Below are 16,941 nucleotides of genomic sequence, written 5' to 3'. Positions count from 1 at the left end.
AGTACTCATCATACACAATACCACTACTTACATGTCCAGGCACACAAACAACACTACAGGACCAGGCCAACTTATTAGGTGAACACTTTTATAACATATCCAGCTCAGCAAAGTATTCAAATTCATTTTTAATATATAAAGAATCGGCTGAGAAAGAGAGACTGCCTACCACTGGGGCTTCAACTGAAATGTACAATAATCCCCTCACAATACATGAATTGAACAGAGTTCTCTCTGCCGGTACAAAAACAACAACAGGTCTTGACCGTGTGCACTACACAATGCTGGCACACCTATCTCGAGCATCGGTAGGGGCACTTCTTAAATTTTTCAATAAGATATGGGAGTCTGGGGTAATGATCACAGATTGGAAAAAAAGCGGTAGTAGTGCCTTTTCTAAAATCTGGTAAACCCGCAACATCCCCTAGCAGCTGCAGACCCATTTCACTAACAAGTTGACTTGCCAAATCCTATGAGAACATTATAAACATAAGACTCACATTCATCCTTGAAACAAGAAGCCTAATAGACAAGCACCGGTGCGGATACAAAAAGGGCTGCTCTACCACTGACCATCTCGTGCGACTTGAGCATGAAATACGTGACGCGTTTCTTCACAAGCAATGCTGCCTTGCGTTTTTCTTTGATTTTGAAAAGGCGTATGATACCACTTGGCAATGCGGAATTTTGAGAGACCTAGCTGACATGGGAATTCGCGGAAGAATGCTAAATTGTCTATGCGATTTCATGTCAAACCGAACATTTCAAGTACGTCTCGGCACAATACTCTCGCGCACATTCACACAAGAAAATAGCGTTCCACAAGGTTGCATTCTGAGCACGACGCTATTCATAGTCAAAATGAACTCTGTAAATAAGATCATCCCCACCCTCTGTTATGCACTCAATATATGTAGACGATTTGCAAATGGCTTGCCGCGCCTCAAACTTACCCACCTCCGAACGACAACTACAAATGACTATAAATAATCTTACACAATGGGCTGACAAAAGTGGTTTCCGGTTCTCAACACACAAAAATGTTACAGTTCTATTTTCCCAGAAGCGAGGGTTACATTGCACTCCAGGTCTCACATTGCATGGTACAACGCTGCCGGTCAAAGAACACTACAAATTTCTAGGCGTAACGTTTGACACTAAACTGAACTTCCTGGCCCACATTAACGCAACAAAAATTAAAGCAAATAAAGCGCTAAATATGCCCAAGGTTTTATCGCATAAGCGCTGGGGATCTGACCGAACATGTCTACTACGTATATACCGGTCCCTTGTACGTAGCATCCTCGACTACGACAGTATAGTTTATGGTGCAGCTAGGCAGTCATACATTAAGCGACTTGATCCAGTTCATAATCTCGGCCTACGACTGGCAAGTGGTGCCTACAGGACATCGCCTGTACAAAGTGTATACGTTGACTCTAATGAGCCTTCATTACAGCACCACAGAGCACAACTTACACTTTGCTATGTATTAAGAATTCGGTCATCACCACAACATATATGCTACAACATCGTAACACAGTGCAAATACCGAGTACACTACACAAATAAACCAAACATGATTCGGCCACTCATCTTACTACACGAACAATACTGTCAGACTTATGATGTTCCTCCTGAAGCCCTGCAGGTTGCCGAAAGGCCACCATGATTGCCCCCGTGGTGCAATTTTACACAACTATGTGACTGGACGTTAACACATGTAAAGAAAAAAAGACTTTCCACAAGAACAGATAATACGAGAGTTCCGAGCTATTCAAGAAAAATATAAAAATTGCACTGAATTTTACACTGACGGCTCTAAAACACAAGAACACGTAGGTGTTGGGATCGTAACGAAAAATTGGGAAAATAGCATTCGGATAAATAATTTTTCTTCGGTGTTTACCGCTGAAGTTTATGCGATATGGATGGCAGTTTAGAAAATTACTTCTGGCAAGCAGAAGAATGTTGTTATTTACACCGACTCGTTAAGTGCCCTAAGAGCCCTAAACCTAAACTCCGCGTCTGAACCCCTGCTTGGCGATATCTTAAACATAGCATTTAACAAGAACTACGAAGGAACTATACGATTCTGCTGGTTTCCAAGCCACGTTGGAATAGCAGGGAATGAAGCTGCAGATAGAAGCACATCCATGGAAGCGCACAAAAGCATAACAAACAAGACACTTGCATACAAAGACAGTATCCGAGCGGTTCGTAAGGTCCTAGCATCAAAATGGCAACAAGAATGGAACTCGTGCGTAAATAACAAGTTACATATGACTAAACCCCTGCTTCGGGAGTGGAAATCATGCATTCACCAAGAACGGTTCTATGAGGTAATGTTATGTCGACTTCGAATTGGCACACGCATCTAACACACAATTTTTTACTTCGAAACGAAAACCCACCAACATACGATAAATGTCATGAAACGCTTACAGTAACCCACATCATTATATCATGTCCACACACTGAAACACAGAGGCGGAAACATTTCAAAAATTTGTATCACTTACATATACCTTTGCACCCTGCCTTAATATTGGGCGACGATCCACTAGTGCCATTCACTAACTTGTTCGAGTTTTTAGGTGAAACCGGTTATCTACATCGACTTTAAGATAACACAGCTAATGCTGCAGTAACATTGCATCTTATACTGTCCTGTGACTGGCGCAGCATGGCCTTAGTTGCTTTTGCGCCATTAAACCCGAATTACCTTACATATATATATATATATATATATATATATATATATATATATATATATATATATATATATATATATGTGTGTGTGTGTGTGTGTGTGTGTGTGTGTGTGTGTGTGTGTGTGTGTGTGTGTGTGTGTGTGTGTGTGTGTGTGTGTGTGTGTGTGTGTGTGTGTGTGTGTGACCAGGGGTGTCTCACGCGTACACCTTGAACCAAAATTTAATATAGAATGATACACCTTAGACGAATAATAGCAATGGTGTGTTCTTCGTAGTCGTCTCGAGTTCCCCAAACTATTTTTGAAGTGCCTGCAGTTAGGTAATTCGTTACCGCTAATTAAGCATAATTTTAAATATTCTGTTTAGTACATAAGTTGTATTTGAAGTGTTCAATTCTGAGGCTCTAGGAGACAAAACCACGATCTGATTATGAGGCACACCATAGTGGGGGCTCCGGATTAATTTTAACTAGCTGGGGTTCTTTAACGTGCTCCCAATGCACAGCACACGAGCGTCTTGCAGCGAAGCTGTATATGGCTAGGGTTCCGTGTATTTTTCGTGTGTTTCAACAAAAACTACCATCATCAATGGTTCATACCCCCGTGAGCACTCATACCTCCATAAGCAGGCAAAAAACGCAATGGCTCATCGCCCCTTAGGGCAGAGGCTACAGGCCCTCAACAAAGTGAAGCGAACAGTGCTTACATTTTTTCTAATAATGCATACAACATAGACAGCAGCATGTCGAAAATTGTCCACATCAATGGCTCATACCCCCAGAAGCAACGGCTCATACCCCCCGAACAAGTAAAAGATACAATTGCTCATAGTCCCGTAAGTTTCATGGCTACAAAATAAATTAAAATTGGTCCTGTTGACTCGCAAGAGGACAATGCCAGCGACTGTGGAAATGGATGTCTGTGCCGTAAAAATTAAACACGGAATTGTGATATCCACTATGCATATATATCCAGGCCTGCCCTAGTGTGCCTGGAGAAGTTCGTGACCACGTTGCATGGTTTAGTCGTAATGACAGTACCCATGTGATCAGCGTTGGAGCCTTCAATGTGGACATTTCAAAACCAGACAAGAAATGGTTCACTCAGTTGGCGCTAGAAAAGTTTGGTTTGAAGTGCCATACCAATCCAAGTCACTGAACTGCTCAACAACGATCGTGTATAGATTTGACTAAGATTCTGCCTTATTTGTAACCGAACCAATCAGTTGTATATCACAGTAATCAGAGCGCTATCGTCATTGCCATTAACAAATGATGAAAATAAATACATTTACCCTTGTGTAACCCTGTGAGATGTGCTAAAGATTCGCTGGTCATCCACTTTCACGGAGTGGAATGGCTCCTCAATTTTTTGCATTTCGCCCCCATCGAAATGGGGCCGCCACGACTGAGATTCGATTCCGCGTTCTCAGGTTTTAGCAGCGCAACATCAAGGCCACTACGCCACCACGGCGGTTATTCGAAAAGTTGTAGAGCATGCTCCGAAACAGCCGGTGAAGTTGTTTTCATCACGTTATCTTTGGCGTCGTTATTCTTCCCGGGCTCTGAAGAAAGTCCACTATATATACATATAAAGAAATAACAATAACGTCGCTGCTTTTCTGCATGTTTGGATGACAGCGCTCTCAATGGCGTAGAAAGAACGAGCCCCGACGTCTATCGAGAAAAATAAACAAAGATGAAGAAAAGAAAGCTAAAGAAATAAAGGAAAGGGCGGAAAAGGGGAGGGGGAGGGGGGGCTAGGCCACAGTGTTCACCGTACGTCGGCACCATCGTTTTCGTTGTGGCAATCGAAATCCGCCACCGTTATAAAATCCTTATGTATAGGGCAGTTGTGAACGCGGGTGCAAACAAATTCGTTAGCATGTGTCTACATTGGGCATGCGGGCTTCGTCCATTCCAAACACGATCCTTTCGTTCTTCATGCCCGGCTTAAATGAAGCGGCGTTGCCCTTCTCGACGACTACCCGTCGAGTGTGCTCTGTTCTTGTGCAGAGAACGAGCCGTTCATAAACGTCTCCTGAACTTGTATTCAGAAGGACGTGTTAGCGTCTTTGTGCCACTTAACGGTCGTGTTCACTCGGCCGCAGCTGTTTTCCCGTATATTAGACGGTTCAGTTTCAGCATAGAGCACGTTAAAAATTATTATCTGCGCTTCACCAAAAGTGTTTTCTGTTATTGCGCCGAGACAACTATAGCCTTAAGTGCCGATCCGAGTGCTCGATTCTCGGTCGCGATCGTCGAGTTTCAACGCGAGTAAGTGGCACTCGCCAAAGAACACAGAGATTGTCCGCGGTTCGCGCATGTGCGAAGCGGCGTCGCGCCTCGCGGTCGCATGATTAATTGCGTGTGCGCGCGTGGCAGCAGCACGAGCTGCGAGTTCATACGCGTTTAGGCGGCGCGAGTAACCGTGGACGCCGCCTGTTGCGTGCGCCTCCGACACAGCCCTGGCCGGGAGCGTTCGACCGGCGCGCGCCAAGAGGTCGCGGACACGTCGAGGAAGCGGAGCACCACGATGGGACCTCGTCACGCGAATAAACAAGCAAGCGGCCGGATCGAGTCTTAACACGCTGGACCCGCCTTAAGGCTTTAAAACCCCGTTATTTGAATATTAAACTTTACTTTATTAATTCCCTAAAATTCCATAAAACTTTAAAAGGCAGTAGGCACAAGAAAGCGCACCGAGTGCTTGACAAAGGTATCTGACCCGCCCACGCCGGGGGCAGTACAGCGCACGTAAAACAAAACAAATTTCGTGCAAATACAATCATTAAATGTTTGATTAAACAAAGAAAAATATTTCGTATTTATTTCTGTTACCAGCGAAATACCACAACGATGATACAAACATGATAAACCACTTGAAAGATGCATAATAGATAATAGAAAAAGAAAAAAATCAAGCACTAGTATATTTCTTACGCAGATACAGCAAGAAAACGATGTAACTGGCAGAAAATGTAAGAAGTGACGCAGGCCAATACAAAGAAAAGATGTCGCGTTTTCTAGGATACCGCAAATTTCGCTCTTATTTCTTTTTCGCACATTTTGAGACTTACAGACACTCTGCTCACAGTATCTGAGTGGAGGGTCCTTTAGCTTTAAAATGTGCAAAAGCAAGAAAGACCGGCGGCGACGTCTTCTTGGAGATCCTGCACCGCTCTTGCCACGTCATGAATTTCGACAGGGCCTCTATAAGTTTAAACAGTTGGTTAGCGACAAAGAAAAGTTACACTACATCCTGAATAAACGATAGATAGAACCTAAGCAGCTCGGAGAACGTTTTGGGTACTATAATCGGGAGGCTCAAGTACGACAAAAAATTTTAAAATCCGTGACCAACAAGAAACTCCACCCTTCAATAGGGTTGCCGGTGAAAACACAGGCAAGTAAACTTCCGGATAAAAAAATAATTACAAAGAAAAGGGGGGGGGGAGGGCCACGGACAAAAGAAAATGGTTGGTTTTACGTGCCAACATCACGATGTTATTATGAGGCATGCAGTATTATCTCCGGATTGATTTTGACCACCAGGAGTTCACTAACGTGCACCCAACGCCCAGTGCGCGAGCGATTTTGCTCCTAAACCCCTTCGGAATGCAGCTTCCGCGGCCGCGACTGAACCCACGACCTTAACGCTCGGTGTTAGAAATATAGATAAACAGTGAGCTGGTAAATAATTTATATCTTGCAGTAGGTACTGTTCTTACGTTGTCTGTCCAATCACAGCTGTTTTATTGTTTCCGACCATAAGCAAAGTAGCAGGAAAAAATATGCAGCAACGTGTTTCGTGGTAGTTCATCCGACGTCTCGGTAGTTCTGCAAGTCTAGAGGTTGTATTTTGGAAGGTTTTTTTCGACCCGATTTTTTATAGCGAAGCTGTATATGGCTAGCTTCCGACGGATCGATGTCCATAGACCAAAAACCCTGGGCCGATCCCGAACAGAGTGCAATACCGGACCGACCCGCGGCAGAGGTGAAGCAAGCTTCAAGCACTCCACCAACTTGCAAAAATAAGTTTAATATCTTGGGCCCGAATTCTAGACTTTGACCCGCGTCGGCCATGCTTGGACGGATGGATGGATATTAGGGCGACCCCTTTCGAACGCGGCGGTGAGTTTGCGCCACCAAGCTTTTGTTATTATATTGCCTAATGTCCTACCCATGTTAAAAAAAGGAGAAAAAGAACCCCACGATTAATTCCCATAACCAAAGTCTCTGAGCCCCTATTGTGAACTTTGTTTTTGTACGCCTCCGTTATTTGTCGTTTCCCTACTTTTCTTCCACCGATCTTCCAATCGCCTCTTACTATTCTCTGTTGCGGACATGTTTACTTTCCCCTTGCTCTCACTGAACCCAAGACCTTCAAGGAGGCGAGTGATTCCTAAATCACCACTGGGCAGATATCTTCACATTCGAATAAAACGTGCTCCATTGTTTCCCTCGCTTTACAACAGCAAGCCCGTGCTTCTTATTCCTTCTTATATCTCGTTTTATAAATGCGTGTTCTGAGGCATCCTGATCTCGCTTCAAAAAGTAATGAGCTTACCTTTGAGTTATCACAAATTGTTTCTTTCCTGATTTCGGTGTTTCCTCTTAAGTAGTTCCTCATAGCAGGTTTCTTTCCTATTGCCGCCACCCATGAGATTATCTCAGCCTCTCTGACTTTCCGCTTGACGTTCTTTGTTGGCATGTTGCTCACCATAGTGGCTGCATACTTGCTGGTAAAAACCGATCCACACGAAGGACCAAATTGCTGTTTTGGACCGCGGTCCGCGCATCACGTGATAGGACGTCACCAGTTCGTGCGGACCGCCGTTGGCCCGCGCAAGCCAGCGGCCCTCGCGGTCCAACAAATCGCCGAGGCTTTTCCCGCTTCAGTTTTGGCGGCGTACCGCATGCAAACCGCAGTGATTTTGGCGTAGCCAACGAATGTTGTCCGGCAACAGTGTTTTTAGCCAAATCCAATCTAGTTTTCAGCTCAGCAAAGGTATATATTATTCTAGTACACTATTGCAAAAGCCAGTCTTTTCATGTCCGCCATTCGCGTTCCGCCTACACGTGCGTGCAGCAGATATATTTTTTAAACAACATGTCCTCTTCGAGTGACGAGGAGGTTTTTTTATTTTGTATCCCTCGTTGAGCAGTTCCCGGCGTTATTGTGAGACTCGAGCCGGAATGATTACAATGATAAGGCGAAAAAGCGTTAGTGTAGCTGGTTGGTCTGCTCTGCCATCTGCTATTGCAGTCCGCCGTGTGGATGTGCTCTGCGCCGGACCGGACCGCGGCGGGCCGTGACGTTGCATCACGTGACCGATCGGAACGCAGACTCGGTCCGTCGTGTGGATTGGCCTTTAGCTTCCTGGCCTCTTTTCCTCCACTGTGAATCAATGTTTTTCATGTACGAACACCTGAAGACTCTTTCAGCCCGTTTACTTTCTTCCATATTCTTCAGTCGTTCTTCATAATCAATTTTACTGTGAGCCTGCCTCACTTCAATACTTGTCCAACTTGGTCATGTCTACGTTCGCACCACCCACTCTTTGTCGGCGTTCCAAGCGCTTGCGTATCTCCTTTCCTTTCCTTCCGCCCTCCCCTGGTGGTGGTTCCGCCGGAGTATCACACATGTATAGGTTCCTCCGGCTCCTCTGGGCGGCGATCCCGTCGTCCACGCGAATGTATATGAACATTACGGTAAATGAGTCCCTATCTACGTTCAAAATTCTGTGTCGCCTCTGTGTCGTATGCTAAACAGCTTCACTGGTCATCCACCTTCACAGAATGGAATAGCTCTCTTTTTTTTTGCATTTCTTCTTACCTCCCCCCTCCCCCTTTCAATCTAGGTGGACCGTTCCGGTGAACACATGCGCGGGTGAACGCATGCGCGTGGATTCATGTGATACGATGAAAAACGGCAAACTAAGGAGAATGGAAAGATGAAAATATTGTTACGGAATGGGGCCCTACAGGTCAGCAACTGCCACGTTTGTAGAACCCATGCTGAACGCGTCGCTATTCGCTGCTTCGCATTTGGGCAACGCGACCAACATTGCTGGAACGTAATACGGTATGCCAGTCGGCATGCTTTCGAGCAGATGGAATGCGCGGCACCCTTGCTTTCTAGCTCGGTTTCAGGGATCAGCCTTATTTTAAGTGTTTACGTAACGCTATACTGGAACAGGCTAGATGGCGATTTCCAGTGAGTCCGGCTCAAGTTCGAAATCAGGGAGCGAGCTGCATTGGCTGTTCAGGTTTGAATGAGCCTGCGCAAGTTTTTCAACGTTGGCTGTAGTATTTTGTCTTCCCTTAGTTTTAAATTAGATTAGCTTATAACTAGATTCTGGCGTTTTGCGTGCGAAAATCACGATCTGTTTATTAGTTGGACATGCAGTAGTGGAGAACTCAGTAGTGGAGTGGAGAAATAATTTTGACCACCTGGGTTTCTTTAACGTGCACCCAATGCACGGTACAGGAGCGTTTTCGCATTTCGCCCCATCGGAATGCGGCCGTCGCGGCCGGTATCGCCCTCGGCGAGCTCGAGATCAGTTGCTCAACTGAACGGCGGTGGCGGGTTGTCAGGCGGCCAGTGACCGCCTGACGGTATGATACACGAAGTCATTTTAAGCATAATATCCGTCGTAACATACATAAGACGCGCCGATGCTTTCTCAACGTGTTTCTACACGCCTATACGTCAATCTCCTCAAAAAACTGTTGAAGAGATTGACAAGGCAACGTCGCCTTTTCAGTATAAGTACAGCGCGGAATGAATGACGCAGCGCCTACTGTGAGTGGCCGTACAGGTGAACCCAGGTAAGGCAGAAGAACGATTGTGCCGCTGGTGACAATATTTATTCCAGCGCAGTGTTGTGCACAAAATAGAAAATCGTAAGGACGGCGGTACCGCATCTATAAAGCTATTGACCAAGTTACCCTTAGAATAATGCGCATAAAAAGACGAATATTTTTTTCTGTATTTCTTTTTCTTCCTAATAAAAAAAAATATTGTCATATATACTCAGTATGGAAGCAGTGTGGCATTTTTCACTTAGTGCGAAGGGTGTGCACGCTCTGGACATAGTTCGTGCGGTTCAAATTTCATATCATACATAGTATAGTAGCAGCGTCCATAGTGAACGTACTATGTAACTTACGATAATTTGCGTATTGAGATTACACTAGCCTCATCTTGTGCCCTGTTTCTAGAAGCTCCACACATTTTCCTTGTCTTAAGTTTGGAACAGTTGGCATATTCAAATGAAATCATTCCCAACGTTTTAAAACATCTCTCTCTCTCCGGCTCAGGTTCGCTTGCCAGCCAAACTACCACTTAGTTTTTATCGATACCAGTTTGCCCTGTAGCATAGAACTGAGTGAAAGATCAAAAAGGTAACCGTGATGCCTCGTCTCCCGAATGATGTCCGGAAGGAGCGACAATGTATCCCGTGCGTGCACAGCTTTGAAAGCCCAGCAGCCTGTCGGAACGAAGGCGGACGCAGTTTACGTGGTGTCGACAGGCCGTTTACAAGTCGGCCGCGCAGTTGACGAAGGCGACGCGCGCAGGACAGAGTGAACAGATGGCTGGTGTATACGCGTTGGTTTAAAGCTCCACTCAGCGTGGATAGCCGGTGCTTTCTTTTTGCTTACATTACGCGGCACAGTCATCAGGGAAACAAGGAGAATGAGTTGGAGAAAGCTTGAACCGTTGCAGAAAATAAAATGAGAGCATTAACGCACATTAAGCTTCCGGTAGTCATCGTGCTAAGAGAACTGAAATCCGGAGGAAGAAAATGAAGAAATGAAAGGTCCTAGCAGTTTCAGTAATGTTAACAACAATATGTGTGGACATCAAGGACGGGCACTTCGCCCAAGTATACGCGGAGGGTTTCTTAAGGTTCTTGCTCAGTTTTCAAAAATAGTTTTTTGAGTTTATGTAGGGAGATAACGCCGCGGTTCCGGAAATAAAACGCCTTCTGCTGTATTCTTCACACTTTAATTCAATGAAGTAATTAGCCTCTCTATCGACTGTCGAAGAACATTAGTACGTCTGTGCTTACGCTGTACATTCAAGTCGTCTATAAAGGACGCTTACATGGGCCATTATTACAGCCAGCCGCCACCGACAACAACCACACGTTACGTCACTCAACTAACCCGTTATAACTAACATGCCGAGGATGACGAGGCCTCCTTTGACGAAGATAGGTCCTCCTATCGAAACGATGGCCAGCCTTTCTGAGGCACGTTATCGCTGTTTATAGCCTTAATACCACAATGTGCTACTCCATCTGTCAGCCCCATTCTTGATTTTGGATTTCCATGGGCCATTATTTGTGCTTTCATATGCGCATTTGTATCATACATGTTGGTGTTACCGGCAATTTCATTCGAGTACCATGCGTGTGACATATGCAATTAGAGAGCAATGTGTCACTCAACAAATGTGCACCCAGCGCATTCGCGAAGTCCAGTGGAGTGCAAACACGAAGGCGGCCTGGTTTCGGCGTTCATCTACTCTTGAACAGTCACACTGATGTTTGTTTACGCGGGACATTAAACACCAGTGAACAGGGAAGAGCCTACATGGCGATTCAAAAGTGCACCTCGCGAAAGATGCGTCCCACGTTATCTCGGTGGCGTGTTGGCTGACCTCTGGCGAGCTATCTCGCTCGGGGGTCCCAGAAATTGAACACCACGACGAGCCTTATCGGTCTGTTATAGTTGACCGACCACGGGCAGCTTCCGTCGCTAGGTCAACATGATGGAGCTCGCTGCTACATGTGAACGTAAGCAAAAACCGCATGATCGTAAAATATTGGCACTCGTAAATTTCGATGAGATATTGGCGTGACAACTGCCAGAGGCGCTCGCCACTTCCGTAACTTTAGCGCGCGTTTCATGCGCATTCTTTTCTGTTCTCTGTCTGGGAGACAGCTTTTGTCTCAGTGCCTTCGAGCCTTGACGACTGCTTCTTACGTTGCTGCAGCAAGCGCATTTTGTACCGGGATGCGCTCTCTGCCATCGGCTGGTAACAGTTAGTAGGTGGAACATTAATAACTTACGTCACTTCGCATTCCTGTGCATGCCTTTCCTTGTTTTAGATAAATCTTTGAATCAAATCGCTATCACTTTTCAGCTACCACTACATTCCTTATCCACGTGCTAATGTGCTGAATATACTTGTTTTAATAAATGCACACCCTCATTTGGCTTGCGGATCTGGTAACGGCTCCAGAAACTATACACATCGAATTGTGACAGAACTATATACAGTTCTGTTAAAATTCGACGCGTACGCACAGCTACCACCAGTGCAAGGTGACAACTGCTCATGTGCCTGCTTCGCCATTGGGCAGGTATGCCTGTGCAGCTGATGCACGGTAGGCGCTATATAGTAACTGCAACTATCATTCAGGCAAAGTTTGCGCAAGTGATGCAGTCTACAAAACGATTACCATTGATAAAAGTAAACAACGCAGTTTGCAAGGCGGGTCATCAAGGCGGGTCATCAAGGCCCTTGCAGACATTATCCACATCGGCCCCCACTGCGCGCAAACGGACAGCGCAAATCAGAAGGATCCAGAAGTCGGGAGAAAAACCATACGCGACCGCTGCCCTTCCTGCGGTAAACGACAGACAGCGACGCCGAGAGGGACAAGACAAACTTCTTGTATCGTTCCCTCCAGTCGCGTGTACTGTTGATCGGTGTCAGTGACTCCGTTAAACGGCAGCCCCGCTGTGGCCGCCCCTTCCCTTTCTTCAAGTCTGAAAGGTTCGAGACGGCGGCGGGTCTCGGGAGGGGGGACAGAAATTGAAAGTGGGCGAAAGACGCAACTCAAGTCGAACTCGCGCATGATGCGGTACATAAGCGAATGAAACTCCGACGCACACAACCACTGTGGAAGTAACGACGAGCGCATCCGCTCTCAGTGCAGATGAGCAGGGAACGCTCGCGCATATATATATATATATATATATATATATATATATATATATATATATATATATATATATATATATATATACGTACTACGGGTGTTACGAACACACTTTGCCGCGCGGATGAAAGTCAAGCTGTGCAAAGGAAGAAAGGAAGGCAACACAAACCGCCGGCACAGCACAGCGACTGGCCAACGGCACGAGAGCATCGCTGAAGCAACAGCGACGGGCGTCGAACGGGCGGAAGTGTCGCGTTACCGCGCTTTCCGTCGCGCGCTGGCGGCTTGCGCACCACGCCATGGGGCGAGGAGGCAGACGATGAGCTCAAGGGTACCCGCCCCCCCGCCATCGGCGGTTTCGTCTTGACAGCGGTTCGCGCTGTTCTGTGTCCCTTCCCAAGGAACGAGGCCCACAGAGCGCCGCCGGCCGGGCCCTAGAGTCTCAGCGCGCGCCTCTGTGCTGGGCCGGGTCGGACGGGTCCTGGGCTGGGAGTGCTCGCTTGCTGCTTGGCTCGACTGCTTCTCCGGGGTGCCGGAGAGGGAAGCGCGGCCTGCGTCGGAGAACAGGGGTCCGCCTGAGGTACCCCCGAGCCCTCGATTTCTTTTTTCGGACATTGCGAGAGTGGTCCCCGCTCTGTTGCGTTGTCAGCCGCGGGGGCGTCCTTGGGTGAGACGAAACGTCGCTCGGAAAGTGCTCCAGGAATCGCAGAGGTGAGAGGCATGCTGGCAGCGCGCTCGCGTGCTCGGTGAGGTGGCAGACGTCGTTCGGTCTGCGCCAGATGAAGCGCGGGTGAATGCTTTCCGCATCGTTATTAACGCGCCGCCGAAGCGCGCGCGGGCTGAGAACTATGTTTCGTCAATGCGTTAGGGTGGCCCAGCGATAGCCTGTGCTACGAAGTAATTAGTGGTGTAACCGAAGGGCAATTAGAATCTGCCAGAGCGCGAGCGACATGTGCAGCGGTGCTTCGGAATAACACGAGTGATTTTGTCGGTTAAACGCTCCGCTCGGACATTCCATACTGGTCGCAAACGCATGAAACTAGGTCCACGTGTGCATTAATTCGCAGTTCCTGAATCTAGCACCTGTGGAGAGTAGGAAGACCCAAATAACGAAATTAAATTGTATTTCTGCCGCATAGGGAGGTGATGTACGACGTTGTAAATGTGTTTCTTGTGTCATCTTTTTTTTTTTTCGCTTTTCTTGATTAAAAATGTAACCGTGTTGGGTTTCTGTGCTACCGCTATGAAGTAAATTTTACTTTGCTGCCGCTTGTCTATCGTGAAGGGAGCATTGCGCGCCACGCCATAGTAGACTTTCACGAAACATTACAGCTGAACGGGGCCTTCAAACACCGATAGTGAAAGCCATGTAGCATCTGCAGTTCACGTCACCCGGCTCACCAGGGAGAGAAAAGTGCTTAAAAAAAAAAGAGGCTTTCTTGCAGCAGCTTGAGTAAAGAGCCTTGCAGTATAATCTGTATGCAACTGCACGTGCAGGAAAACTGTGTAAATTATAGGTCTTACTATTCGCGATCAAACAGATAAAGGCAAAACACGTAGCATTTTGCAATAAATCGAAGAACTTATTTCAGTGTATTGAGCAATGCACTCTTTTATGGCCGCTTCATTTCGCTCATTTATGCAGCTGTCCTTTAAGAAGGATGAATGCGTCATAGATCAGTGCATAAATATTACGCGTGATAACATGCACACCTTGCATGCACCTGACGTAGTTGTTTAGTGGCGTTATGTTGCTAAGCACGAGCTAGGGGAATAAAATCCCCACTGCGGCGACCGTGGGGGAGAAATGCAATAACGCCCGTGCACTGTGCACTGGGTGCACATTAAGGAACCCCAGCTGGTCCAAATTAATCCTCCACTACGGCGTGCCTCGTAACCACATTGTGAATTTGGCACGTAATACCACAGAATTTATCATTATTATCTTACATTTACTAATAGCAAACAAGATAGTTCACAGGAAAAAGGACGCTTGAAGCGATGAACAGTTGTCGATTCAATGGGATGCCTCGGGCTGGAGCCAATGTTTAGACTAGGGGACTTGTATTCGTCAGAGCAGCTGCCTTGACGAAGGCAAGTCCCTTTGCCGAAACATTGACTCTAGCGACCGTCCTTGTCCTACAGCTGTTAATCAGGAACTCATGGCGATGCGCAGCAAAGGTACCAAGAACGATGACGCACCACAAGTTTTAAACAGGACCTATGGCATCCTCGTTAATGCTCCTCTTGACCAAAACCCAATCTGTCTGTGCCCTCTGCGCATCACTGCAAAATATTTTCGTCCGATGGCAGGTGTGCAAATGTGCAGGCTATCGCGTAAGTATATGGCAGGACTGCACAGTTTTCACCTTAGATACGGTCTACTTCAGCAGGGATTTAAACAGTGGTTCCTGCGTCTGTTCAGCGCAGCTTTCACTGTGGTATTCATCATGTACGTAATACTCGTCTGTCACCAGGGCATTTCGCTAATGGGCCACGCTGGACACCCTTCGAAACTTTTCAAGTTTTGAAAAGAAGCGTTATCCTTGGGGCTCCTATCTGAATGCGCGTGCCAGCGCATAAATGATTTCGTCTGCAAGTGCTCCGGCCGCCTGGACAGAATTCGTTGCCTACCCCCTGCTTAGACCAATAAGGCCATCCGCCTAATCAAACGTAATTATCTCTCCTCTCGGTTAGAAGAACAGGCGCGACCAAACCAACCGACAGAATCGGAGTTGTTTTTCTTTCTGTTCATGCTGCAGACGGGTGCTTCAAAATTGTACATTAGTTCAACATTGAAAAGATCAACTGAATGCGGGCAAGCATTTACAAAATAAAAAATAAGACGGACGGCGAACTTCGGAAGTGGAACCAACTGTGTGTTCCTGGCTGTCGTGTATACTATAGTCGTCAGCATTCTTAAAACAATTTCGCATAACGGAGTAACTAACCAGGACTAATTAGCCAGATCTGTGTATTATCATGAGCTAAAAACTATAAAGTTGTACACAACAAACAGAGGGGTCGAGCAATTGTTCCCAGCAAGATAAGTATAGATTGTTTTCAGGTTCTGCAACTTGAGCCCGTGAAACTGCATGCCACATCCCATCCGTGTGCCGGATGCGGCTGTCGCTCTTCATGCGCGTGCATGGAGAGAACGTGTGTGTGTATTTCGCACCAGCTTGAGCCACAGCTAATTATTTTGCCGGTGCTCTTCTGAACTTTTGGAGTTCATAGGAGTATGAACAGACTTTCTGGTGACAAACAACGTACGGAACAGAGTAATACAAAATGTTTTGGGCCTCAGGCGACCCGGTAAATGGTCCGTGCTTTGGAATGTGAGGCTTCCTCGGCGGGCCGCCGGACTAAAGGAACACACTAGTTAAGCTGGCTTAGATATCTAACATAATTCATGATGTGGTCAGGCAGCCAACTATTGAGACCGATATCGTTCCATTTGCTCTCCTGTTGGTTCCTTCTGACTTCACTCTCCGTATGCTTAATGTCGGACATAGCGGTTGCGTCGTTCTGTCGTCACTTCCCGCTATGCGCCACGATGTTACGACCTTGTGAGTCGGCCGGAGCTCGCCAGGTGCGCGCGTGTGCAGTCGACATGGCGTCACAAGAAACGCACGGAAACAATAGGCTTTGACTCCAAATCTCGCACGAACAGCTCGGCTACAAGTGCATGCTCGGCGGTCGTCGAGAACGCAGTCAGTAGTGAAAAGCGTGGATTTATGCAGGCATCCTCTCCTAAGCTGCTCTTGATGACATACTTTATTCCCGTCGTTGCTGTGCGCCTCACGCTCATCTGTTTCCTTTCTGGAAAGATGCCCGTAAGCGATCGGGAAAGGCCACGCAGTATCGTTCGAGAACGGCATTGGAGTACGTCCAGCAACATTTCCCACCTTTGTTCCTTCGGGTTTTTCGCACTATTGCGCGTCATCATGTCCGTGCTTGCCCGCGGAGAGAACGCGGAGGCAACATTTCTGGCCCCTGCTGAACTTATTTGCTTTCGTTGTACAGTTTTTTTTTTTTTTTTGCGAGGCGCTATACGCCTCAAGAATGACGAAGGCCGGCTGCCACCATCACAACTAAAGAAAATTCGTCACTCTGCCAAATAGAGAACCTTGGCTATGCAACAGATATATAGTGCGCGCGCTCGGAAACTTGGATTCGAATGCATGGCATTTCATTCTTAATAGTTAAAAAAAATATTGATATTCAACATGCACAGGTCAGTGGAGAGGGGGATAACGATTGTTCGCTG

At 46.7% G+C, this 16,941-nt stretch overlaps 1 protein-coding gene and 1 pseudogene across 1 annotated transcript in view; one reads left to right on the top strand and one right to left on the bottom strand.

The window, feature by feature from the left end:
• Window positions 1-6,655: 6,655 nt before the first annotated feature.
• On the bottom strand, window positions 6,656-6,818 carry LOC142580632 (U2 spliceosomal RNA; annotated as a pseudogene).
• Window positions 6,819-13,006: 6,188 nt separating this feature from the next.
• Window positions 13,007-16,941, top strand: part of LOC142577933 (scavenger receptor class B member 1-like) — a 49,170-nt gene continuing 45,235 nt past the window's right edge. Inside the window, exon 1 of the mRNA XM_075687369.1 lies at window positions 13,007-13,382. The gene's annotated coding sequence lies outside the window, so the exon portion shown is untranslated. The remainder of the gene's footprint in view (window positions 13,383-16,941) is intronic.

This window comes from Dermacentor variabilis, chromosome 4 (genome assembly GCF_050947875.1).
Source record: "Dermacentor variabilis isolate Ectoservices chromosome 4, ASM5094787v1, whole genome shotgun sequence".
Taxonomy (NCBI): Eukaryota; Metazoa; Arthropoda; class Arachnida; order Ixodida; family Ixodidae; genus Dermacentor; species Dermacentor variabilis.
Note: the sequence above shows the minus strand (reverse complement) of the source record. Positions and strands in the feature narration are given on the sequence as shown.